Below are 14,095 nucleotides of genomic sequence, written 5' to 3'. Positions count from 1 at the left end.
AATGAAGAAATAATATATACCAACCTCAAAATAAACCAAAACAAAACCATCAACATATTAGATGCTACTTCCCACCTGGCCAAAACATCTCTCCACTAGAAAACCTCCTCAGCTGGTCTACCCACCATCTCCCCCAAGAAACTATAATTTTAGGTGATTTCAATATTGACTGGCAATCCTGTTCTGGCAACAATCCAACCCATCATATAAACCTTCATGGCTTCACCCAACCAGTCCAGTCGCCAACCAGGATAAATAAAAACTCTAGCAAGCACACTACCCTGGACTGGATACTACTCAGTAAGAGCCCCCAGTCATATATAACAGGCAGCTTATCAGATAGCCTCAGTGATCACTCCCCAACATTCTTACTCAAAAAATACCTATACCAAGCTAAACCTGTCATCTACCGTCAAATACGTAAAAAACTAACCTTTAACCCACTCACATTCATCTCATCCCTCAAAGAGTGTAACTGGCATCCCCTAAAATACCTCAGTCATGATGACGCAGTTGAATCTTTTAATACTACCTTCCTGAGCATCCTTAATTACCATGCCCCCATAAGACTTTCCAGAACGAAAGCACAACCCTCCCCATAGAAAACCACTAAATCAGAAATGAAAAATGGGGATAAGGCCTGGGAGCACTGGCACAAAACCAAAACCCCCTCAACTAGACAGAAATTCCTAGAACTATGCAATAGAGTTAAAAAGCTAATAAAACAGGACAAATTCCAATACTACCAGTCTGCCCTAGACTATTCCCAACACAGCCCCAAACAATTCTGGTCCTCCATAAACTCCATCCTCCACCCAGGTAAAGTCAGTACCCCTCCTCCTAACATCCCTCACTCCTCCAAAAATATTACTACCTCATTCAACACACACTTCACACAAACCATACTATCACCAGCTAAACAACACAACTCCCCTCCCCTCCAACTCACACCTTCAACTAGTAATCTCCCCACTGCCTTCCCTTTTTCTCCTGTACCTACCACCAACATAAAAAAACTCTTAACTAAACTTAAGCCCACCAAATTAGCAGCAGACAACCTCCCAAGTGAATACCTACAAATCGCAGCTGATTCTCTGGCCTACCCAGTATCCAACACCAAAATTCATCAAACAAAGCGTAAAACAACATAAATACAATAAAACAAATATCCTAACTAACACACAACAAGTTTTTTTAAAACAAATAGAAAATGTATTATAAAAAAACAATCAAATTTACAAATAAACAAGTTAACAATTTTTAAAAAACTAAAATATAATTAACTAAATAACAACCAACATCAAGTACAAATTAGAAACAGTGCAATAAACTACAACAAATAAAACAAAAAAAAATGGTAAAATACATAAATAAAGAAAAAAAAAATAAATAAGAAACTAAATCAAAAAAAATTTAGAATAAAATGAAAAAAAAAAATGAGAAAAAAAAGAAAATACAAAAGAAAAAAAAATGAAATAAAATATAAGAATGTAAAAAATTTAATCAATAGATAAATATCTAGTCATAATGTAATATCTATTAACAATTTTAGGAATAATTGTACAGCTCTCAGTCAGGTAGGTTTCTGTCATATCTATATACTCAATTCTCTGTAATTTTTACTCTTAACAGGATATCTTCTTGGATTATGGGCTAGGCTCATAATTAATGATTTATAATTTATTACATATGTATGTCACGAGAAAACTATCTCTGGACATTCACAGTACATGGTATATGTTCATTCCTATTTTAATCTCTCATAGCATATGTTACCTTCTATTCTCATACCTATATAGATTAGTGTGTATTATATTATATCTATAGAGGTATATCATATATTACTCACTATATATCAATTAATCACAAATCTTGCAACTATCTTATTTATGCTAAAGTGTGTGTACTTCAATATAATCTAGTTTGCTTCCAAAATATTTAGCATGTTTGCCTCTGGTAATTACCATTCCTTCCACCTATTTTTTTCAAATAAAATATTTTTCATGTTTTCTTTTTCTTATAAACCAGGGGGTAAATTAATATCCTTATAATAAATATTTTTCAATTTTTACATTTTGAATATTTTAAAATAATTAACTTGCAAATATAATAATAAAATAATTCACAACTCAAAAAGAATCATAATAAGGAAGTCTCAGTTAATGCATCAGCATGCTCAGCAAAGGAAGCTGAAGCTAAATTATAATATACATCAATAAATAGCTCAATTAGTGCATCAAAAATCACCAATATATTTACCATTTATAAATGTGATTGTGAATGTGGGTGTGCATATTATGTTGTTTATTTACACAGTTATATAGGGCAACAGTGTGAACAATAGGTTTCACCTACCTTAACACTTGAATTTAGTTCATTCACTTACTGAATCAATCAACATAACATACTGTCAGGGAAACCCTTTGATTCAAAATGTTATAAGATTTATCATCGTAAAACATCGTTCATAGAGTAATCAATCATGTCATTCAAAACGTCACCCAAAGAAATCATGACCAGTGTTCGTTTGGTTGAGGGTAACAACAAGATAAATTGGTAATAAATTTTAGAAATGAATTCGTTTTATGTGCAAACAATTGTGCTTAAAGACAATGCTTAAAAAAAAATTTAGTACCATATACTTTGCAGTTCTTTTGGAGAAAGTGTGTAAAATATGTAAATTAGTTAAATTAAAGTAGTTTAATAGAAGCGAAATATAGCGTAAGATTCTTTTTAATAGATATAAAATATATAAATAAAAAAATAATATAATATATATTTTTTAAATATAAAGAATTTGGCCATAATAGGATGATAACCCACCTATACACCAACAAAGACCCATCATAATACAACCTACTTGGGACCCCAACCTCACGCCTACTTTTGTTTTAAAAAAATCATCACAAACAATAAAGAAATTGTAAGACAACACCAGAGATCACAGAATTGTTGTTACAAAATCTATCTCAATATTTGAAGCATTGTATTTCTTCGTATGAAATTCAACCCATCTAAAACTGTGTCTTTGGGTGTCACTACTGTATAGATCCTTTATCCTTGTGTGATAATGTGATAAAATTCTGTCTGTGGCCGCCCTTTTCAACGCCTGATATGACCATGATCCTTACATTTCCTGCCTCAGAATCAGTTTCTTTTCAGAACATGTAATCAATCAAATTGCCATGTATATTGTTTAACCCCCTATTATCCTTGTATTAACCAATGGAGGATTGTCAATCAATTATTGTATTTGTTTTAGGGAATACCCGCATGAAAATTTAGGAATTGATGTTAAATAAAAGTTATCATCAGGTCAGTCTTCATTCTCAATAAACGGGTCCTCAATATAAGCTCTGTTCAACTCATAAGCACTATTGACTATTGACTTCAGATCTAGAACTCAGGTCATACTTTTTAGAACTTCATGCATCTTGCATTGGCCACTCATAATCAGCATAAACACCAACCACCCCTTGTCTGGTTTCCCCCCCTTAAATTTATTCATCCCTTGGAAAATTTGAAAAAATGAGGTGGTTAAAGCCATATTGAAATGTTGTTAAAGCCATAGTTGTGAACAGTATTAACTCCCATAACACCTCCCTCTCAGCTCACTCTCCCAAACATCTATCTAATGGGTGTAGTGTAAGGGTTGAAAATGAGTGAGAAGAATCTGAGGATGCCATATGCCATTAAAATAAAAAATAAAAAAAATTAAATTACTAGTGTGCATCAGTGTTTAACCCCAATCATAGTTTAAAATTTATAGACCAGACCATATACCTATAGACCAGAGAGAAGAGAGAAGAATTAAGGTTAGGGAAGCAATTAGAAGAATGAGGACAGTCTGGCTTACAGATATCCTGGTCCTACAGATATCCTGCCTCAATTAAGCGCTTTTATTTGAAAAAAAAAATAAATTAAATGTAATTATTAATAGATAATATTATTGTGATTTCTTTTTTTTTTTTATTTTTTTTTTTTCATTTTCTCACTTTTTTATTTTTTAGATTTTGATTAGTTAATTTTTGTTATATTAAACTTAGGTCTCTATGTTATTTGGTGTTTTTAACATCTTAGTTTATAGCACTTGTTTCTTTTGTACTTTGTGTGTTTTGATGCAGGCTGTTCTTCTCCAGTTTTTTTTAAATTAACTATTTATAATTTAAATTATATTATTGATTGATTGAAATTATATTAATATAGTTGAAACTTGTTGCTTGTTGTCCTTCCTTTGAAGAAAGGCAAGCACTTTGCTTGTCGGCGGCCGCTGGACTTTAGTTAGTAAAGATTGGATTTTATTCCTGGTGGTCGCTGTTTTACGTTTGTTTTTGTTTTACTACCCAGTATCCGTCTTGATTAACTGATCTCTGTCAGAAAGTTACATTCCCACACTGTGGAAAGTATCAAATATAATTCCCCTCCACAAAGGCGGCCCCTCCACAGAACTAACCAATTACCGCCCCATAGTTATTCTCTCTCCACTCTCCAAAATATTAGAGAGATGCATACATTCTCAGATCTCAGACTACCTCCTTACTAACAACCTCCTTTCCAGTACTCAGCATGGTTTCCGACCAAACCATAGCACCACCACTGCCTTACTCTCCCTTACTAATACTATCCTTCAGCATATAAACAATGGCTATCTCTCCTCTGCTACTTTCCTAGACCAATCTAAAGCATTTGACATGGTCCCACACAAACAACTCATCTCTGTCCTCAATAACCTATCCTTCTCTCAATCAGTCACCAACTGGTTTCAGAGTTACCTGTCTGACCACCAACAATGCATTTTATGGCAGAATGACATATCTCCCCAACTACCTGTCTCCAGAGGGGTTTCTCAAGGATCCATCCTTGGACCCCTACTCTTCTCTGTTTTCACCAATAATCTAGCCTCTGTCACCAAACATGGCACACTAATACAATACGCAGATGACTCGACCATCATCTGTTCAGCCCAGTCCCTACCCAAACTGCAAAAAGTCACACAGGAAGCCTTTTCCTCTGTTGAAACTTGGTTATCCGATCCCCAATTAATACTCAACCCAAACAAAACTAAACTACTCATCTTCCAACCCACCAAACATACTCAAAATAACTCTCACTTTAACATCACAGTAAAAGACAACACCACTATATACCCAACTGAACACACCAAATTGCTAAGAGTGGAAAGAGACAATAAACTAAAATCTGACATTCACATATCCATGACCATAAAAAGAGTCCACAAAAAACTAGGTGCATTATACAGAAATAAGCAACTTCTCACCAAAGCAGCAAAGATTTCAATAGCAAATTCCCACCTTATCTCCAACCTATTTTATGCCTCTCCAATATATACCAACCTAAGGCAATGCGATCTAAACAAGCTAGAGACCTGCTACAACAAAATCGACAAATTCTCCACAGGGGCATCCTACCGTAGTCACCACTGTCTCTCACTTGCTGAACTGGGCTGGTTTGAACTCCCTCACCTCCTTCAATGGTATCAACTATCACTCGTCCACAAACTAGTAAACCATCCACTAAATGTCCCATCCCTCCAGAATCTACTCCAGCCCTATCGCACCACCAGACCACTAAGATCCAGCAACAAAAAATCTCTTGCAGATCACTAAAACCAATAACGATGCTGGTGAAGCACTAATCTCTTGCGCCATAGCCAAATTATGGAACTCCCTCCCACCCACAATTACCTCTGTACCATCATGCACCCACTTCAAAACTTTACTAAAAGTGCACCTAAAAACATGCTGGCTATGCCCTTGCAACTCCCACTCTAATATCACCCACCCCATCCAACCACTAACTTTCTTTCCACCCCACTAACTACCTTGATTATAGCAAGCTCAGATGCTCATAAGCCTAGTACTTATTATACAGCATGAACTTCTTACTGTAACATTTGTTAATGTCTGTTATGTACTTTGCAGATAAAGATTCTAGTTGTCTACTGATGTACTATGTTCTTCATCTGTAAATATATTTGTAATTAATTGCTATGTTAAATTGTTAATCGCTATGTAATCCAATGTAACTACTGTCTGTTTATTTTAACTGTGGAGCTTTTCTCCAGGGGCCTCTGCTGAAAATGGACCTATGTCCAGTCGGACACTCCTAGTCAACAAATGTAAATAAATAAAAATAAATACTTACCTGTTAAAAAAAAGAGGAGTTTAAGGAATGGGTAGTGGAAATGATTTGAAAGCTATTACGAAAGACAGAAATTTCTTCAGAATGGATATCTAGTGAGCAGCATAAAATGAAAATGGAGTTTTAAAACAGGACAGAAATAAAAGAAAAAGATATACGGGAAAGAAGTAATACCAATTATTTAGCGGGTTGACAAAGGGTAAAGTATTGCAGAATACGAGGAATCATCAAACAAGAAAAGGAGCAAATGTAGAATTATAGAAAATAAGGGAATATTTGGAAAATATGCATAAGTTTAGAAAGAGAAAACATTTTTGATAACTCCACTGCGCAAAAGCTTTTAGTACAACAACTACGGCAAAAGAAAGCAAAAAGGGTTGTCACAAAACTTACGCAGCTGATGATAAGAAATCCTACAGGGTATTAATAGTTACGATAGGATGAAATGAGATAAAAATGCTGATGTATAAATCAACCAACAGGGAAGTCTCCATGAACACACTGTATTTCTGGGGAAACTTGGACATTAGGAGGGAAAAGTGATGAAGATCTGGAAGGCTTTGTTTAACAGTATTTTAAAACATGTGGGAAGTGCCAAAATCTTGGAAGAAAACTGTGGTGGCTGTATTACACAAAGTGGGCAAAGTTCCTTCAGACACAGCTTCAAATGGATACATTTCAATTTTAAACCATGATTATAAAGCATTTAGAATCTATGTTAGCTAAAAGAATGGCAAAGGTTGTGCCAAAATTGGTAGCTATGGATCAATATGGTTTTGAGGAGGGGACACAACATTTGACAACATTAATAGAAATATGCTGATTCGGAGAGAAGCAGAATGCAAGAAAATACCACTATTGTAGGTGGGTTTGATGCAGAAAAAAAGCATTTGATCGAATTAGATGGGACTTTATGAGTAGGAAATGGAACCACTTGGGTTTCCTGATAGAATAATATAGTTAATTAGGAAGATTACATTTGGTGGCCTCCTCATTGACAAGCTGTGTTCATACAAAGAAACTAGGCTGGGGTGTCATCTTTCCCATGTGTTATTTATAGCCACTAACAAATAAAATAAGGGGCTCACATATTCAACAATATAAATGGCATGGTAATCATGAAAAGTTAGCTTTATTTGCAGAGCATATTATTCAAACTTGATAAATCTGAAAATGGACATTTTGGTATTGTGGAACGTTCTGAGGCAGTTTCAAGTCTTTTCAGGATATAAAATTAATGAAGATAAAATAAAAGCTACAGTGAAAAACTATGTACCCACACATTAATTCATTCAGTTATACCCAAATTTATGAGGACATGAAAAGATGAAGTATTTAGGTGTGTGGATTAAAAAGGATTCTATTAAGGCAGCTAAAGATATATGGGGCGAGACTAAACAAGATAATGCAAACAAAGAGAAACTGGAAGATTCTGACTATGGATATGGATAGTAAGATACATGCAGTGAAAATGTTTAGCCCCTTTAGTTTTACATAACTGTCAGGCATACTTTTATCAACAACAGGAGAGGTTGTGGATGATAATTAATAAAAAGTTAAAGGAATTTATTTGGGAGGGAAAGAGGGCAAGTGTTAAGTGGGATAAATTGATCCTCTAAACAGAGAAAGATGGTTTAAGATTACCTGATTTGAATGGAAGCTTTAGAGCTATGTAGTTAAGGCTCATATACATAACATAAGGAGAAGGTTACATTGCATTTACCTCAATAGAATCAAAGGTTCATAGGTGTTTACTAGGCTAACGACTACAACGGCCTTTTTAAGCCTAGCCATGCATTCCAGTTTTACCAATGGTTACTCCCACTGCACGACTGTGCACAGAGGTGTGCTACATGTTAACAGATCAAATACAGCAGAGCACTGGGTGGTCACTTAACTCCATGGAGCTATGTTAAAACAAATGCAAACCCATGCAAATGGGGCTTATGTAGCAACAGTGAGCAAACCGAGTAAAACTATTCAATCAATAAAAAAAATCTCAAAACTGAGCCCTGTGCCAGCAGCCTTCAATCAGATGAGTACTAACTGCACTGTCCTGCTACAAGGGTGCAGAGGGGCACTCTCCAACAAAAGACAGCCTGGTTTAGTGCTCAGTTTAACAAACAGAACCAGATTCAGCAGGTCTGAATGTAGTCTGTGCTACAGCAGACAAAAACTGCAACAAATCAGCAAGAACAGTTTTTAAAAAATCAACAGTATAGTAAAAATACAGTTTAAAAATGCAAAATAGAGTATAAAATTGTACTTATAGTTAGCAGAATGCAACAGATTCCTTGGATTGCAGTGATGAATACAGTAGAGCAGTGCCTGGTTGCCTAACTCTGTGGAGTTGTGTTAAAACAGTGAGCAAAATAAATTAAACAATTTAACCAATAAAAAGTTCCAGAGAAGTTACACCGCTACTGTATTCATCCTTTATTAGGCCTGTCATTGAAAACAATGCCCCCATTGGCACATACCTCACAAAGTACTGAAAGCAACTCAAAATACTTTAATGTTTCCTCAACAAAAAGATCTCAGGTCTCAGTAACCCTAGCTACTCTGATATAGTGAAAGATCTGTCCCTCTGCAAAGTGTCCTACACATTCCTGAGGGGGTCATATCCACTAAAGTTCCCATGCTATGAATGGCCCAGCACTCTAATATGACCATCACCACAATAAAACTAGTTGTAAGCATATACTATCACATTAACACCAGACAGCATGACAAGTACCTTAACCAATGGCTAAACAATGCACAAGTATTACTTAACCCAAACAAAACTAACTCTTACTATTCACCCCTAAAACTTTCACATCTAAATTCAAAATCTATTCCCTAAGCAAAACAGAAATTGAAATAGTGCCAATTGCTAAGCTACTATGTATCACCATTGACAACAAGCTCACATTTCACCAACACATACATAATACTATTAAAAAAACGTTTTAAACTAGACACACTCCATAGACACAAAAATTATATGAATCCTAATACCAAAAGAACACTAGCAAATATCTACTTAATTCCCATCTTTACTAATCTGCACCTGAGACTTAAAACCAAACTTCAGTCTTGTTACTACAAAATTACCAAATTTGCTACAGGCTCATCATACCACACTCACCACTGCAATGCTCTGAAACAGACAAACTGGTTAGAATTCCTCCACCACCTTAATTACCTACAACTTACAATTGCACAAAAACTAACATACAAACCTGAAGCTGTCCTACCTTTTACAATCCATCCTGCACACCCAATTTCCTAGCAGAAATCTACATTCTGCTGACAAACAACTCCTACACATACACAAGCCCAATAAGAGCTGGCCAGTCTCTCAACTCCCATACCATTGCAAAGCTATGGAACAATCTTCCTAGCAATATTATGAGTATTGAGACCACAAAAAAGTTCAAAATTGTACAAAAAACTTACCTCTCCTACTCATGGATCTGCCCGTACCCAACAACCAACAACTAACCACCAATCTTCTTTGCTTTCACTTACCTCCTCTCATCTTCTTCCTACACTCCCAAACTCCTGCTAACTTATCTGTCCTTCACCCCACTTATTGCACCCCTTTCCCTCCATCCCCTTTCCCCCAACATATCTTACATTATCTCCCTAACAACCTATTTCTCACATTTAATCATCACTTTTATTTCCACCTTTTACTCTACTCCTCTCACTCACACTTTTTCTTTCTTAACTCTTCTTTCCTTAAATGCAATATGCTTCCCAAATGATTATACTCCAATAGACTAACTAGTTTCTGTGTAAAATACATCTTATGATACATTCACTTTTATGCCTAATTTAAATTTGTATATCCTATTGTACCACCTATATCTGTCCAGTGCAATTTATGAATTCTAATGTTATCTGCTTACTTTTATTTTTACTTAGATTTTTATGTACTATGTATACTGTTATTGCCTATTTTTATGACCACTGTTTTTGGAGCTTTTCTGCCCGGGCCTCCGTTGACAATGGGTTTCTGATCCAGTCTGACTTTCCCAGTCAACAAATGTCGATAAATAAATAAAATAAAACTGGGGAAGTCCAACAAATAAAGAGAGAGAGAGGGAATGAGAGAGAGTAGGATTTTGGATTCAGGTCCATAAAGAGAATAACTAAAACCTTACAAAATATTATATTTATAAAATATTGTAAAAACAAAGCCAACACGGGAATGGAGTAAGGAGATTTTTGCCAGGTATGACTGCAAGTAGGGGTAGAGCAAGTAGGCAAAAAGAGTACTGGAATTAAAACATTTTTCAAAGAAACCAAGGTAATGAGAGCAAATAAAAAAAATATATATATATACCCAATATACAGAACCCAGAATATATAACCTCACCTAATATAACACCAAATCCGGAAGAGACCTGGAGGGAACACAATATCGTGGCAAAGATATACTATTAGCCATGTAGGTCCAAAGTAGATGACACAGTATCACCTTCTTAGGTTGACATTGGCTTAGTCGGCGCCATATCTGCAGTCTATCACACCCCAGTGGGCCACAACATGAAGTAAGGGGAGGCTGCACCAATGCAAAAATATACCTGCAATAATGCTACAGGTATAGTGGCTACAAGAAATAGTATAGAGAAAGAAGATACCTAAAACCCTGAGTATAAACCCAAAATACCTGCACCAAAACATATATGAACAGGGAAAGTCCCAGGCAAAATGCAAAACCTCAGTGGCAAACAACCCCCCCTAATGCAAGTGAATGGAAGGAAGAAATGCCTCAGAACAAATTGCTAAGCTCCAAGGAGCTAACTGAAAATGGAAGCAGAAACTGACAACAACAAAAAAAGCAGAAGGAAAGAACACATTAGCTGAATGAAAAAAAATCACAAAAGATCAGTAGGGTAAAGAAAACTGCCTGCAAGATAAAGCTCAAAATGCGCAATAGAAATGCAAGTGTGCAAAAAAAAATTCCTTAAAGAGAAGGCAAAGATAAAAAATTGAAATAAATACCAAAAAGTATGCACATCCTCCAATAAATAATACTCAAAATATCATGGTTTATTAGTAAATGAAATAAAAAATTTAAAGTAAGGCTTGCCCTGAGGCTGGAATCCCTCAAAAGAAAGCAAAACCCAGAAACCCTGCCAAAAACAAAACAAAACCTTCCAATCTTAAGGCATTTTGTTTCTTACAGGCCAGCTCTTCCCCTTCAAAAAAAAAACAAAAACAAAGTCTCAACAATGAAAAGTTTGTTTCGCCAGTTCTGAGAAAGCTCAGTTAGGTGTATTATAAGTTATTAAAAAAAAATCAAGTGTGCAAAATCATTTTGGCCAAAACAAAATTGGGTGAGTATAGTCTGTTAAAAAAAATTGCTGCAGCATGAATCTTAATGGAAGAGAAAAGACAACCTTATATTTCAGTTCAAAAAGCTCAAAATCTACACATTCTCAAAAAAAAAAAAATTAAAAAACTCCACTCAAATTAGGCTTGCTAAAAATTTCTTCCTTTTATTGCTGCATTCTTTCCTTTGTCTAGGTTTCTCTCAAATTACAGTAGATTTAGTTTCGGTCACATTGCAGTCTTAAGACTCCGCTGTAGTTAAAGAACATTGAACTTAATGCTGTGCAGCCAAGTGAAAAAGTCTCACAAGGGACAGAAATATTCAGGTTTCTAGAACAAGAGGCTGTGAAGACAAATTCTCATTTCCAAACTTACCAGGCCAGACAAGTAGTCCCCAGTGCTGCCTAAGGCCAATCTTAATGGAAAAATCATCCTTGGCTTGTCTTGTCTGATTGAGGAAAGCTAGCACCTCTGACCTTCAAGAGTGATGGAACCATTTGAAAGATTTGAAGCTGTGAAGAAAAGAAAGAAGATGAATCAATTTTGCTGTGACAACAGATGACTTTTGCAAACTCAAGAGAGCTGGTGCTGGAAACTGAAGAGTGTGAGAACTTTACCGAGCAGTTCTGAAGCATTGAATTTCCAAGTTGTGTGTGAAGAAGGCTTCCAAGGAACACTTGACATGATGGAATTTCTTACTGATTCCACAGATGAGGAGGCAATCTTGGATCCTGAAAACCTTCTGTTCTGTATGCAACTCAAGCGGCACCAACCTTGGAAAGATTTGCCTCTGGTGAACCTATTTATGTCTTTACATTGCCTTGTTGCTGTACCTTGCTGAAAGAGAAAGTTCTGCCAGAAATTTGTCCTTGCCACATGGAAGTTGCCTGCAGAAAACTGATAGAAAGCTGCCCTTGTTGAAAGACTCCTTGACAGTGATTCATGTGCAAAAAAGAATGAGATCCCAATTCCATCATTCTCCACTCCAGAATGTGTTCTGCTTGTCACAGCAGCCCTGCAATGTCTGAGCCATTTTAAGATAGCCCTGGAAAGTAACTGTGTATCCACCATTTGTTAAAACCAATTTGACTGCACATCTCTGGAGTCACTGAAGAAATGCTTGGTAGCATTTGAATATCTGTGTCCCCATCCTTTGTTCCTTTTGAATGCAAGGTATGATTTGAATGACAGTGAATGTCCATTGCCTTTTGTGTGTGTCCACATCCTGGCAGACCTTTGATCTGAAAGTGCCAAAGATACCATTGCTGAGAAGATATGCTTGCCAATGGATTGGAAGTTTTGATAAGATTCCATGTAAGTGAAAGTGTTGAAGAGGGATAGTGCTATGTCCATACATTCCTTTCTTTTGAATTAACGGGTGGAAAGAATCATCTAAGCAGGACTGCTTCAGGCATCTCGCTCACAGAACTTGAAAGATATCTCCGGACTGAATGCACAAAGCACGGCTCTTTTCTAGGAAGCATCTTCTTATCTTCAAAGAATCAGCCAGAATCGAAGCTAGAAACTTTCTGACAATTCAAATGCTGTAGAAGAGCTATCTTTTCTGATTTTGAGCCAGATACTCTGGGAATACCTAGGCACAGAGATTTGCCTTTTAGCATACTCCAAGTAGAGATCTCTGGGCCAGAAGGTCCAGATAACTTAGGCAGCAGTAGATGCTGCTTGAGAAGCAGATACTTTCAAACTGATCTAAAGGGGCCTGAGCCAGATCTTTTCCTTTGCAATCTCTGGAAGCAAATAGGGCAATGCAGAGTTGAAATTTGAGATCTATGTTCCGTAGATATTTCTTGCTGCAGGAGAGGTCGTGTTCTAGGGCACTTAAACTTGGAACTTGGGAGGTCTAAAATAAGTGGCCAGATAGATAAATCAAAAATGGTCTGAATAGAACTTTTATTTGGTTGAACTTGGGAATGTCCAGAATAGTGTTGAGGATCTCTTGTGTACTAATTGCTTGGAATCTCTTCCTTTGGAGTGAGAATGAAAGGAACTGTACCTTTCTCTAGGAGGGATGTCTGATGATGGTGAGAACCAGTAATCTTGTGCAGAAAAAATCCAGTCCTCTCTTGATGGTAGAGGGTCTTCTCCTCCCAACGGGTAGTCCAGTGGGCAAATCCCCAGCAGAACAAAAAGCAGTGTATGATCACCCAGCTGTCAGGAAAAATGAGACCTCACCCTCTGAATAAAACCTGAAGTCCCAGTCCTTGAAACCCTGCCTAGACCATGAAGTTGCCCAGAAGCGAGAACCCCAGACAGCCCCTAGACTGCCCTGACCTTGGGAAGAATAAGCATCCCTGACACTCTCCCTTCCAGGCCACTTTGGGAGCCCTCACCTGCAAAAATCTTTAACCTAAGCAGGAAGACTTAGCTTTGCTCCAAGCCCCAACCACTACACATCAGAGCAGGTACTAACAATCTTGGAGGCTGCACCCATTTTCTACAAAAAAGCAAAAATCCGCCAACCTTAACATGCTCAACTAAATTCTGATCTCTCTCTGCCAGGACCCATACGTAAGAACAGAGCCAGTGGCAGCCACCCCGTCTGGAGCCTGCACAGCATGCCTCAACCAGAACCAAGGAATGCCTACCA

The 14,095-nt window shown here is 36.7% G+C and overlaps 1 protein-coding gene across 32 annotated transcripts in view; it reads right to left on the bottom strand.

Moving 5' to 3' along the window:
• SORBS1 (sorbin and SH3 domain containing 1) overlaps positions 1-14,095 on the bottom strand; it is a 4,096,285-nt gene that overhangs the window by 673,393 nt on the left and 3,408,797 nt on the right. The window lies entirely within an intron of this gene.

This window comes from Protopterus annectens, chromosome 14.part0 (genome assembly GCF_019279795.1).
Source record: "Protopterus annectens isolate FY-2018-M chromosome 14.part0, PAN1.0, whole genome shotgun sequence".
Classification (NCBI taxonomy): Eukaryota; Metazoa; Chordata; order Ceratodontiformes; family Protopteridae; genus Protopterus; species Protopterus annectens.
This window is presented reverse-complemented; position numbering and strand designations above follow the sequence as displayed.